Source organism: Lissotriton helveticus, chromosome 1_2 (genome assembly GCF_964261635.1).
Source record: "Lissotriton helveticus chromosome 1_2, aLisHel1.1, whole genome shotgun sequence".
Taxonomy (NCBI): domain Eukaryota; kingdom Metazoa; phylum Chordata; class Amphibia; order Caudata; family Salamandridae; genus Lissotriton; species Lissotriton helveticus.
The window spans coordinates 15,998,606-16,011,525 of record NC_136058.1 but is presented as its reverse complement, the minus strand read 5'-3'; positions in this window follow the sequence as shown (position 1 = coordinate 16,011,525).

The following is a 12,920-nucleotide window of genomic DNA, read 5'->3' as shown; positions in this document are numbered from 1 at the left end:
GACCCGTCAACCCAGGCGAAAACAAGTAGAAGACCCCCAAACAGCCCAAAAGCAAAAGTACAGGTGATTAAAGTTTTAACTGTGCAAAACAAAGAAAGACAGACACACAGGAATAAAAGTGAATAAGTACGAAAAAGAAAGTTCTTGATTCATTGGCTCATTTTCAGGGCTAGGTGTCAGGGAAGAAGAGTTCGTCCTCATACTCTGCGAATTCAGGCAGGAGTAGGTCAGTGTCACCTAACACAGAAGAAATTCCCTCATCTAAGTTGCTGTCCTCCTCGTCTTCTTCCGTCGTGTAATCTGGTACTTTGTAATCTGGTGGTATGAGGTGCTGATTCATCTTGATCATTGTTAACCTCTCCACATTTTTGGGCGAGTGGCGGGTCCGTTTGCAAGTTACAATGCCACCAGCAGTACTGAAAACACGTTCAGAAGACACACTTGCGAGTGGGCAAGACAAGTAATGTATAGCCAGGTTGGTGATCTCTGGCCACACTTCTTTTTTCCCATGCCAATACGCCAATGGGTCAGCATTAACATAGACCTCTGTTGAGTCATTCAGATAGTCCTGCACCATCGACTCAAGGTTCTCCACGGTTCCTCCACTTTGCTGACTTTTTGCTCAGACCTTTTGAGAACCAAACCCAAGCTCAGCTAGCCAATCCTCTTCACTATCATTACCCAATATTTCTGTTGTGTCTGGTGCAGATGATCCGGTTGCTGGTGTCTTTAACGGCTGAGAGGTCACTCCTGCCACAGCCACAGGTGCAGAAGTGAATTCTTTGGACTCCGGATGGCCTGCTGATGCTGATGTACTGCCTTTTCCTTCAATTTCCTTCCGTTCTCTTTCAAACCTCATGGCTGACAGAGCTAGCCAACGTTTGTACTTTGAAACTTCTGCATCACCAAAAGCAAACAATGCTCTGCCTGCCAGTGCCTTTTTGTAGCGTGGATACAGAATAGTAGCACAAATGTAATGCTGTTCTGTGTGGATCTTTTGAAGACGTTCATCGCAAAGTAGGCGCTCTAATAATTTCTCCGCCAAAACAAAAGCTTCTTGCTTTTCTTCATCTTTTTGAAACTTAGAAGACACCGCCTTCAGTTTGTGCTCCAGCATGCGCAACAATGGGATAGCCTTTCCCAAATTACAGTCCTCCCTGCTGACTGCACGCGGGAAGACCTCAAAAGGACGAAGCATGTCTGTCAGGCTTTTAACTAGCTCCCATTCCGCCGCATCTAGCCTCAGGTCCTTCTGAGCTGTACCCAGTGTTAAGAAATACTGATCGAGTACCGTAAACTGCTCATACAGACGCTCAAGCATGTAGAAGGTTGAGTTCCAACGTGTTGGCACCTCCTGGATGAGTGCTTTCACTGGCATTCGACATTCATGTAGCAGGCGCCTCAGATGCTTCCGGGCCTTAAAAGAATGGCTGAAATGGTTGCACATTTTTCGGCAGGTGACCACTAACTCGCATGCTGGACTGTCTTTATTCAAGAATTTTTTAACAACCAGGTTTATACAGTGCGCCAAACACGGCACTCTGAAATAGTGACCCAGATCCATGGCCTTAACTACATTGGCGCCATTATCCGTGGAAACATAACAAATCTCACATTTTTTTGGGGACAGCCAGTGAAAGACCTTTGTGTTAAACTCATTCAAAATGTTTTCTGCTGTATGACGTTTCTCCAAGCCAAACATGGCTAATGTTGCATGTTTCCGAGCAGCTTTAAAAACTTGGTCCAGGTCAACACCTGCGTTTAGCTTTGCTTTAACCCCTGAAAAAGAGACCCAGTGTGCAGTGATGCACATGTAATCAGTGCCTGCGCCACTGGTCCACATGTCTGTTGTCAGATGTATAGTGTGAACAGCACTCTTCTGCAAAGCTGCCCCAATCACCTCCAGCACATCTTCATGTAGTGCTGGAACCGCAACTCGGGCAAAATAGAACCGACTAGGAACCTTCCATTTAGGGCAGAGCGCTGCCACTAATTCTAGAAAACCAACCCCTTCTACAAAAGAAAAAGGGAGAAGATCCAGCGCTAGCATTTTAGCCAGATTAGTGTTATACACACGCGCCGTTGGGTGGTTGCGTTCACAAGGCGCGTCTGAAAACAACATGGTTCTAATGTTGCCCTGGACCATTTTACGGGATGATGATGATGACTTCTTCGACCCAGTTATGCTCACTGATGAACTTTTTCGCATTGGTGTCTCACTCTGTCCCACACTCTTAGTGTGGCTCACAGGGGGTGTGCTGACAGGGGTACTGGGTGTAAGTGAAGCGTGTGACGCTTCTTCCTCATTGTCATCATCAGATTGAACATCAACGTTTTCTCGACTTGCAATTCGGGCTTCCTTGATCTCCTTTAGGTGCGCAGACCATTGGACAGTGTGCTGTCTCTCAAGATGACCTCTCTGGCCTCCAGTCCCATAGTTGGTACCAAGCTTACCACGACTAACTGCAAGCTTACAAATGCTACAAATGGCTCGGTTTTCCTTTTTTGGGCAAATACTAAAGAAGTCCCAAACTGCGGACTTGAAATGTCTGGGGGGGCCGGAGGAGGCGATACTGGTGGTGGTCATGCTGCTAATGCCAGATGAAGTGGAGGATGCGTATTGCTGAAATTTACTACGTTGTGCACTTTGCCCACCACTAATTGAGGTCGAGGTGGATGGAGGTCCCTTCTGGAGGAAGAAATATGGAAGCGGTAGGTGGTGGTGTACTAGTTAACTTCAATGATTGTGGTGTTCCCATTGCCTCCTCGTCGACTTCATCATCACGCTCAGCAGCTTGTCGGGCTAGGGTCAAAATGTCTGTTTGCTGCATGCCCGCTGGGGCTTCAGTGACGTTAGTGATGACTGCGTCGTTGTCGTGAGAGTCTTCAGCAGCAGGAGTAAACGCCACTTTTTGTTGAGCGTCATCACACTCCATAACTATGAGAGTTTCGACGACCTTCCTTTTACGCTTAGCTACCTTTGTCAGATCATGGTGTGCCTCAACCTCACTCTCAGACGGCAGTGGTGCTGGTTCCCAAGTAAGATCCATATCATCAGAAGGAGGTGGGCTTGAAGAAGATGTAGACACCACCACCCTTGATCTTTTCATTGCTCGGGATGTGGAAGACAATGAATGATCATCAGGAGGAGTGGCTTCCTCGAATGATACCTCGGCTTGATTGTCGATTTCCAGATGTGCCCCTATGTCTGGAGGAACAACTATTGTGGGCACTTGTTGTGCCCCTCCATGCACCTCTGCTTGCTCCTCTCCTTGCGCCGCCTCTCCTTCCACATGTACTTGGGCATGTACTTGCACATGTGGTTGTTGTTGCGGCTGTGGTTGTTCAACACTCGTCAGATGAGTTACAACAACCTGTGTTGATTGAGGGACATTGCTGCTACTTTCTTGCGATGAGCCAACATCACTGGTCGATGGTGATTGAACAAGTAGACTGGCTGCCTCTGCAGCACTCAAGGGCTTGGACTTAAGTTGGCGTGGGGGTGGTGGCACTGAGCCCAATGGAGCGGGGGTGCTGCTCCCAGCTTGGTCCCCAGCAGATCCCGCTGCTGCTGCAGGCGTATTTTTTTTTTTATTCCCAAAAAATGTGGCGGGCGGCACACCAGTCTGCTTGGTAACTTGCTTCTTCTGCTCCTTTCTGGCATCTTTCTTGCTAGAGGAGCTACAGGGAACTTTTTTGGGGGGCATCTTCTTCAGATGTCACTCAGAACAGCAGGCCGCAGTTGCACAAGTTGCAGAGTTGTCTGTGGCCACACGTGACGCTGTGCTGCACACACCGCTGCAGGACTTCTTCCTGGCACTGGTGGTTCTCTTGTGCACCTAAAAGCAATGGAAGACAGAGGAACATCAGTTATACACCCCAAAAAGTCGAAAAAACACACAAAAATCAGCACAATCCCAGGCCAATTATGCCCTCAATGATGTTTAAATTCAAGAAGACACCCCACAGAAAGATTAGGCCCATGCACCACTCACTACCCCTGGGCATAATGGATGAAAGCTATGCAAAATGGGTGCACCCCAAGCACATGTAGCCTGTACCAGCACTCAAGATGGCCAGCACCACCCACATGGCCAGTCGACATCAACAGTGCACCTAAAAAAAACGAAAACCACACAAAAATCACCACAATCCAATGCCATCCAGGATGTTTACATTAAAGAGAGTGAGAGCCCACAGGCAGACTCAGTCCATGCACCACTCACTAGTACTACCCCAGGGCAAAAGGCCACAACAGCAGCCCCAAAAAATCGACAAAAAACACAAAATTCAGCACAATACCAGGCCATCCGTGCCCTCAATGATGTTTAAATTCAAGAAGACACCCCACAGAAAGACTAGGCTCATGCACCACTCACTACCCCTGGGCATAATGGATTAAAGCTATGCAAAATGGGTGCACCCCAAGCACATGTAGCCTGTACCAGCGCTCAAGATGGCCACCCCCACCCACATGGCCAGTCCACATCAACAGTACACCCCCAAAAAAACGAAAAACACACAAAAATCACCACAATCCAATGCCATCCAGGATGTTTACATTAAAGAGACCCCACAGGCAGACTCAGTCCATGCACCACTCACTACCCCTGGGCAAAAGGCCCCACCAGCAGCCCCAAAAAACGACAAAAACCACAAAATTCAGCACAATCCCAGCCCACCCATGGCCTCAATGATGTTTAAATTCAAGAAGACACCCCACAGAAAGACTAGGCCCATGCACCACTCACTACCCCTGGGCATAATGGATGAAAGCTAGGCAAAATGGGTGCAGGCCTCAGACACTGCCTGTCTTCAAAATGGCCCCTTGCACCCCAAGCACATGTGTAGGGCCTGCCTGTACAAGCACTCAAAATGGCCACCACCACCCACATGGCCAATCCACATCAACAGTACACCCCAAAAAAACCGAAAAACACACAAAAATCACCACAATCCAATGTCATCCAGGATGTTTACATTAAAGAGACCCCACAGGCAGACTCGGTCCATGCACCACTCACTACCCCTGGGCAAAAGGCCACAACAGCAGCCCCAAAAAAATCGACAAAAAACACAAAATTCAGCACAATCCCAGCCCATCCATGGCCTCAATGATGTTTAAATTCAACAAAACAGTTGTATCAGGCACCCATAACTAACCCTGGTCCTACTGGATACTGTGGCTACCCACAATATATTTTATTTAATGTTCTGAAAAAGTTCCAAAATTGTAGTTGCAGCAACTGTAATGCCTCAAACAAACTTACTTGTGAAAGTTGATTTCTAATCCAAAAGTGATCCAAAGAAAGTCAAAAAGGCCTCAAATCCAAATATCCAGCAGCATCCACAAAGAGTAATCCTTCCAGGTCAAGGTCCAAATGAAAGTGACCAGCACATGAAGAAAGCACTGGGAGGAGCCTGCTGGACAGGAACAGGAAGTTGGAGACTGTGGGGCACTTCTTTCCTCCCCCCCCCAAAATGGACTCCTTGCTAAAAAAATTGCAGGCAAATGTCAACCTGAGGAGTGAGTCTGATAAAAATCATAATTTTCTGAAGGTTTATGCTGTTTGCTGGTGGGTTTTTTGTGCAGAATTGCAAAATCTGTATTTCGCGAGTGCGAGATTGTTGCTGCCCGCCGCACCTACGTGTTCGCAATTGCGAACTCTCGCGATGCGTGCTGTGCAAGGTGGCAAGGCGCGATGACGTAATCGCGGTCGACAAACTCCCGCGGGATCAAGCAGCAAGATCCAAAATGGCGCAGCACTCGCAAAATATCGAGAAAAACATCTCTGCAAACGGTGAATGACGGTAAGTGAACGCCGCTCGCCGCAAAATTGTATCACCAAGAAAAAAAAATCCGCTGCGTGCGAATTTACGGATTTTCGGCAAATTCGCTAGAGTTTGCGGATTGCGAATTTGCCAAAAATCCGCAAATTCCGCGAGCACAACGGATTTTACGCCCATGCTTAGTAGTGTTTTAGAGTTTAGGGTAGTGTTGTGGTGTGTGTGTAGTGAAGGGTAGTGTGTTAGGTTTTAGGGTACTGCTCAAGGGTCGTGCAGGGTAGTGTTTGAGTGTGGGGACCGGACTGGAGGTATGGGGAGGGTCATGCTGGGGGTAGTGTTTTAGGGTTTAGGGTAGTGTTGTGGTGTGGTGTTTACGTAGTATAGGGTAGTGTTTTAGGGTTTAGGGTAGTGCTGGGGGGTCGTGCAGGGTAGTGTTTAAGTGTGGGGACCGACCTGGGGCTCGGGAGAGGGTCGTGCTGGGGGGAGTGTTTTGGGGTTTAGGGTAGTGTTCTGGTGTTTGTGTAGTGTAGGGTAGTGTTTTAGGGTTCAGGGTAGTGCTGTGGGGTTTTGCAGGGTAGTGTTTGAGTGTGGGGACCGGACTGGGGTCGGGGAGGGTCATGCTGGCAACCCTACTTTATATTCATTTTGATTAAATGCATTCTTACACTATGGCAGTATATCTAAAATACAAATGTAAGGTATAGGCAGAGCGGAAGTTCCAGGGGGTACTGGAACCTGAATAAAAGAATTATGCCTCGGTAACCAGTTTACAAAGGTATGCAAATATGCAAATGGTCTTAAATTACTCCTGTACCCCAAAACCCCTAAAAATACACCTGTCCCCCAAAACCCACACAAACCCTGAACCCTAAAAATACCCCTGTAACCCAAAGCCTAACCCCACCCTGACCCCTTAAAATACCTCTGCACCCCAAAACCCAAACCCACCCTAAACCCTAAAAATGCCCCAGTACCCCAAAACCTAAATCCACCCTCATCCTTAAAAATATATCCTATACCCCAAAACCCAAACTCACCCTAAACCCTAAAAATGCCCCTGTACCCCAAAACCTTAATACCCCTTAAACCCTACAAATTACTTCAGCACCCTAATACCCAAACCCATCCTGAACCCTAAAAATATACCCTGCACCCCAAAACCTAAACTCACCCTAAACCCTAAAAATATCTCGTGCACCCCAAAACTCAAACCCACCCTAAACCTCAGCCAACCTCGCCCTCGCCACAGTCCCTCAGATCCGTAAAACCATAGCCGGCGGAAGATCCTTCTCCTACCTCGCCGCCAAGACCTGGAACACTCTCCCAACCAATCTACGACAGACTCGGGACCTACTGGCCTTCAGAAGACTCCTCAAGACCTGGCTCTTCGACCAGTAGCCCCCCCCCCCCACCAGCGCCTTGAGACCCTCACGGGTATGTAGCGCGCTCTATAAATGTAATGATTGATTGATAGATATGCTTTTTTTTCATATGCTTTTTCTGTCACTAGAGCTACCCTCGAGGCTACTGCTGCAGCAGATTTGTGATAACATGCCACCAATCAGTCGTAAAAACACAAGGATTTCCTAGGAACCCGGATCCATGAATGCAACTTGTGTATAGTCATTATTTGATTTTTAGATTTTAGATTTTAATTTTAGATTTGAATATATTTAAGTATGTTTACATGCAGATACTCGTAGATAAAAAAAAACAGGCTTGGGGCTTAGGTACCAGAGGATCTCGGGAATACATTTGTAACCCAACATGACAAACAGGCAACCAATAGAAGGGGAACTGATTCAGAAGAGACAGAGGTGAAAGGCTTGGCAAGGCTTGGCAATGATAGTGGTGATGGCAGCAGTAATAGCAGCAGCAGGCAACCAAGCCATGGAGCAACAGACCAAATGCTGCCTATCAAGCGCGATCAGCTGCTTCTTTGTACAGTGCCACCGCTACAACATGAAGCAAAAGGAGGAGTAGATATTAGCCAAATGCATAAATCTCACCTTGAATACACATACAATGAATGAAGCATGAAAGGTCACTTTCTGCATCAAACTTAGACAAAACAATTCCAGCAGGGCTACCTACGGTCCAACAAAAGGAGCACCTACATATGTAAATTTCCCAAAAGAACACACCCACTGCTGCAAATACAGGTTTCTGCCACTCTCTACTTTCTCTCCAACACAAAACTCTCTTCCATCAGAAATACACACTTTTGAAAGGCTGATCATTAAGGTGATTTCACATTTAGAACTTCGGCACCAATGTATTCCTTACAAAGTCCCCATACATGGTAAACAGGTTCCCAACTATCTCAAACTGAATCGATATTCAAACCTGCTGACGAAGGAGGGGGCATAGTTGTCCAAGACATACATCAGTACAAGTCTGAAATTGTAAGACAACTAGTGAACAACGAACATTACAAGACTTAATGCAGACCCCACCAAGGAGCTCCATGGCCTTATTTTAGACATGACTGAAAAAGGCAAAGCAGAAGGCTTTCTTAGTCAGAATGAATTTTTGTTCCACAATACTAAATCCTCCAGAATGCCAGTCATCCACGCACGGCCTATAATAGATAAAAAACAGGAATCCCCTCCTGGATGACCCATTGTAACTGGCTGCGACTCTATCCCCGAACCTGTTGGTACATACATTGACTTTTTTTTATTAAGGAACCTGTACCCGACACATTATGTTATGTGAGGGACAGTATGGACATGATCAACCAAAATGATCATCTTCCATGTGACTCTGACAACTGCATCCTATGTAGAATGGACATTGAGTTATTGTACATGAATAGTCTTCAGATGGAAGGGATCAATGTGATTCGCAAGACTATGGAAAAAAGAACTTGTTCGCACTCTGTATCCAGTTCCTTCATTTTAGAGTTACTCACCCACAGCTTGACAACATTTTTTTTCCACTTGAATGGTCATTATTACCAACAGTACAAGGGGACTTTCATGGGGGCTGTTTTTGCCCACACTTTGCTAAATTGTTTATGGATGACCAGGAAAATTACATAATTTTTACAAACACCAATCCTTCCCGTAGCAATATTCTAATCTGGACGCGCTACCTAGATGACATTTTTGAGATGTCTCTGGTACTCTCATGGTGTTCCTCACCTGGCTTAATGAAAATTGTAGGGGCCTGAAGTTTACATTTTAAAAGAGTAGAACGGAAATCTCTTTTTTGGGCCCTCATGGTTAGGATAGCCAGTGGAGAACTATACACATCATTATACCGAAAACCTACTGAAAGGAATACCTTACTCTCCTATTCTAGCCAGCTCCCCAGGGTCCTTAGGGATTCCGTACCCTATTCCCAATAACTATGCATCAGAAGAAACTATCTCTTGATACAAGACTTCTTCCAAGAAGCCAGTACCCTGTCCACCAAAATGATCGCAAGATGGTATTCCTGCTAATTAGTTAGGTGCTCCTTGCAAAGGGCATGGTACTGCATCAGAAAGGTACTACTAACCTCCAGGGAGAAGAAGAACAATGTCACACTGGCTTGCATCACCACATTCTCCCGGATCTCCAACCAAGTCAAGAAAAGTATTCTAAAACACTGGGCTGTATTGAATGTGGGAGAACTCACACTAGAATGCCCCATATTTAGAAAAATAAGAGCATAAAGGACCACCCACTCAGAGCTAGCATACAACCATTTTATTTCCTGGTCTTATTTGGATATTTCTTAAATACTTAGGCTGATTCAATTTTTCCCATTGTTTGTGGTTGCACATATTCTCTCTGCTGGTGTTCTCTATTTAATTATTCCCTCCATTATGGGCAGGGCATTATATCCCCATGGAGGGAACCTTCTTGATCCCTCTATATGAGTCTCTCAGATTCATTCCGTCAACATGTCTTCCATTTTTACCCCCATGAAGCGAACCCTTCCAGGTTGCTCCTCGTTTCAATCCTTCTTTTCCATGTCAGTAATTAGTTTGGCAGTGCCAGTACATGCATCACTTCCCTTTAAAACCAGCAGCTGCTGCCTTTTAATGGCTCATGCACAGCATGGGCATACCTTGGCTCAACTCCTGGACTGACATTGTTCAGAACCATATAAGGTGAGTGTGCTACATGCTCTACTGACGCTATAGTCCACTTAATTTGAGCACTTCTGCCCCCTCCCCTCCCGGCTGCACAATTTTTCAATTTCAGCAGCTTTGGGCATTTTCTTATGGCTGAAAAAAGCCTGTAAGGGGTGATTTGATAGCATTCTGGTGCTCCCTGAACTATCTCGCAATATCTATGACTTACTTCTATCATAGTTGCAGTGCTCTAAAAGGTGGGGAGATTCACCCAACTCCCCCATATTGTTGATCAAAGATCAAAGTGCACAACACTCCAGTCTCAAGCCAACACCAAAAATAAATGTCAGAGTACATATGTGTACATTCATCAACAGCATTGATAACCTGATGATCTTTTTAATTTTTCAGCCTGCTGGCCTGTTTTTTTTTTAGTTTTAGAGCCAACACATGTCTCATCACTAAGGGGCGTAACCCACGACTTCCTCAGGCCTGTCCTGCCAGTTTACTGTACATTCTGGAATTGTACTAGTTCTTGCTACAACGAGGGGCAGATATTTTCAAGCAGCGAGGACTGCTATTGAGATAGGGGACACCTCATTTGATTTTAAGAATGGATTTTGTGATACTCAAAGGAATAAATAAATATTATAGGCAGTGGTGACGCTTGTCGACAATTTATTGATTTTATCTAGGACGGAAGTAAAACCGGGATTAAGGGGAATTTAGCACGGACCTAGTTGTTTCGGTTCTGTCACGTACCCTGAGTGATATTTTTGCCCACTGATCTGAGATCCCTGTATGACACACTGTTTTCCATGGTCCTGATGAGGCCTAAATGTGACAGGGCCAAAACGCGTCATGCGTCAACACCATTGTTGGACACGTTTTCAAAAATGTAATCCATGCTGGGCAGATACATAAAGTGTAGGAAGCATTTTGTCCCTAATGAATGTTGCCCACCAGAATGACTAAATTGTAAATTTGGACTGTAGATTGAGTTGTTGAAGACAGACACATTAATCCTAAACAAATAGAAGACAGAAATGTAATGTCCAGCTGTTAAATTGGCTGTTCATAAATATACAATGGAGATAATACAATTTTGTGTTTATGCTGTTGTGAAGAACCTGGTGCCTTGTATATTTTAATATATATATTAGCAATAAACAGTTCCCTTGAAAATATATCGAAATATATTGATTTCTTCTTACAAGATTGGGTCAAAGGACTAGGGTCTTATGTTCAGGATTCTTCTGATTTTATTCGTAAGATTGAGGGTGTTCAGTGGTGTTCAGATATGCTTTTAATGACTTTAGATGTGTCATCCCTCTACACCTCTATTGGACATTTGTATGGGTTGAAGGCGGTGGAACATTTTCCCAACAAATGCCCTATGCATTGTACAGTTCACAATAGAATGTTGCTATCAATGATAAAAATGTGTTTGGAGCAAAATTATTTTGTTTTCAACAATCAAATTTACCAGCAGGCCAGGGGCATCGCGATGGGGGCCTGTGTCTCCCCCAGTTATGCATGTTTGCACATGGGACTGTGGGAGGAACAGGTCCTGTCGGGGCAGCTCCCGGGCATCATGGAGCAGAATATTGTTTTGTACCTCCGCTACATTGATGACTTGTTTTTTGTATGTTGGGGTACAGAAAGGGCAGCAAGTGAATTTGTCAATGAATTGAATACTAATGGTTTGAACCTAAGATTTACATCTCACATTCATGCAACCTCCATCTGCTTTCTGGACATGCAAGTTTATGTGGACAATAACATTCTAGCCACTAAACTTTACAGAAAGCCCACAGCTGGCAACACCATTTTACACGCAGCGAGCCCCCATCCGCGACATCTGTTCCACAGCATCCCTTATGGGGAGATGCTGCGGTTTAGACGGATCTATAGTGTTGAGACTGAATGTGCGGCTGCACAAGAGGCCAGTAAACAAAGATTCTTGGCAAGGGGATATTCTAAGAATATTGTTGAGTCAGCTATAAAAAGGACTCAACAGATGTCCCGGAATGTGGCACTAATTCCTAAGCCTCGGGACGTACCCATTGCCTCTCAAGATGGCAGAATTCCGTCACGCATGATTTTGACATACAGCAGGCAACACTCTGACATAAGAAAAATGATGTATAGAAATTGGAACCTTGTTAAAGGGGTCCAGTTATAGGTCAGAGGGTTCCAGAAAAACCTATGCTCACGTTCAGTAGATGTACCTCCATGGCGAAATCAATGGTCAAAAACACCCTAGAGCCACAGATGTCCAATACATGGTTGGCCCTTAGTAAAGGATTCAAAAAATGTCCTCAATGTAAGGCTTGCCGGTACGGGTGTAATAGGAATAGTTACACTAGCCCATTTAAACAATAGCCGCTGGAGATCACAAAAAGACTAACGTGTAAAACAGATTTTGCGGTTTATGTACTGGAGTGTTCGTGTGGGCTGAGGTACGTGGGTAGTACCAGATTACCGGCCCACAAACAAATACTCCAGCACTTAAGGGCCATAGTTGGCAAGAATCAAGCCTATCCGGTGGCCAGACATTTCGAGGAAGTACATGAGGCAAATCCTTCTGATCTCCAGTATTATGTCATCGACTCAGTGTGGCCCCTAAACCGGGGAGGTGACAGAGAAGCGAGGCTTTGAATTCTCGAAACAAGATATATTCTGGAATTAGATAGTAAACATCCAAATGGATTAAATGCCACTGAGGATTTGCATACGTGTCTATAACAACAAGGCCTTTAGTGTTGGGATGTACACCGAGCAAAGAAGTCATTTGTCTACTATAGGGTCATTGCATTCAATCTGGGTTCTTTTTTGCTCAATTGTTCTATGAGTTTCCTGTACTGTATTTTAATGAATTGCGGAACTTTTAGATTAGACGACTATGATGAGTCTCACGTCTAACGTTAGTTATTTTTGATAGGTGGGGGGTCAAACCAAGATTGATCTTGGAATTTCTTTTTTTTTGCACTAGCACTTTATCAAATTATTTGCGCGAATAATGACTTCTAGTGACCAGTAGGATATTTATGTGACTTGTGGTCAG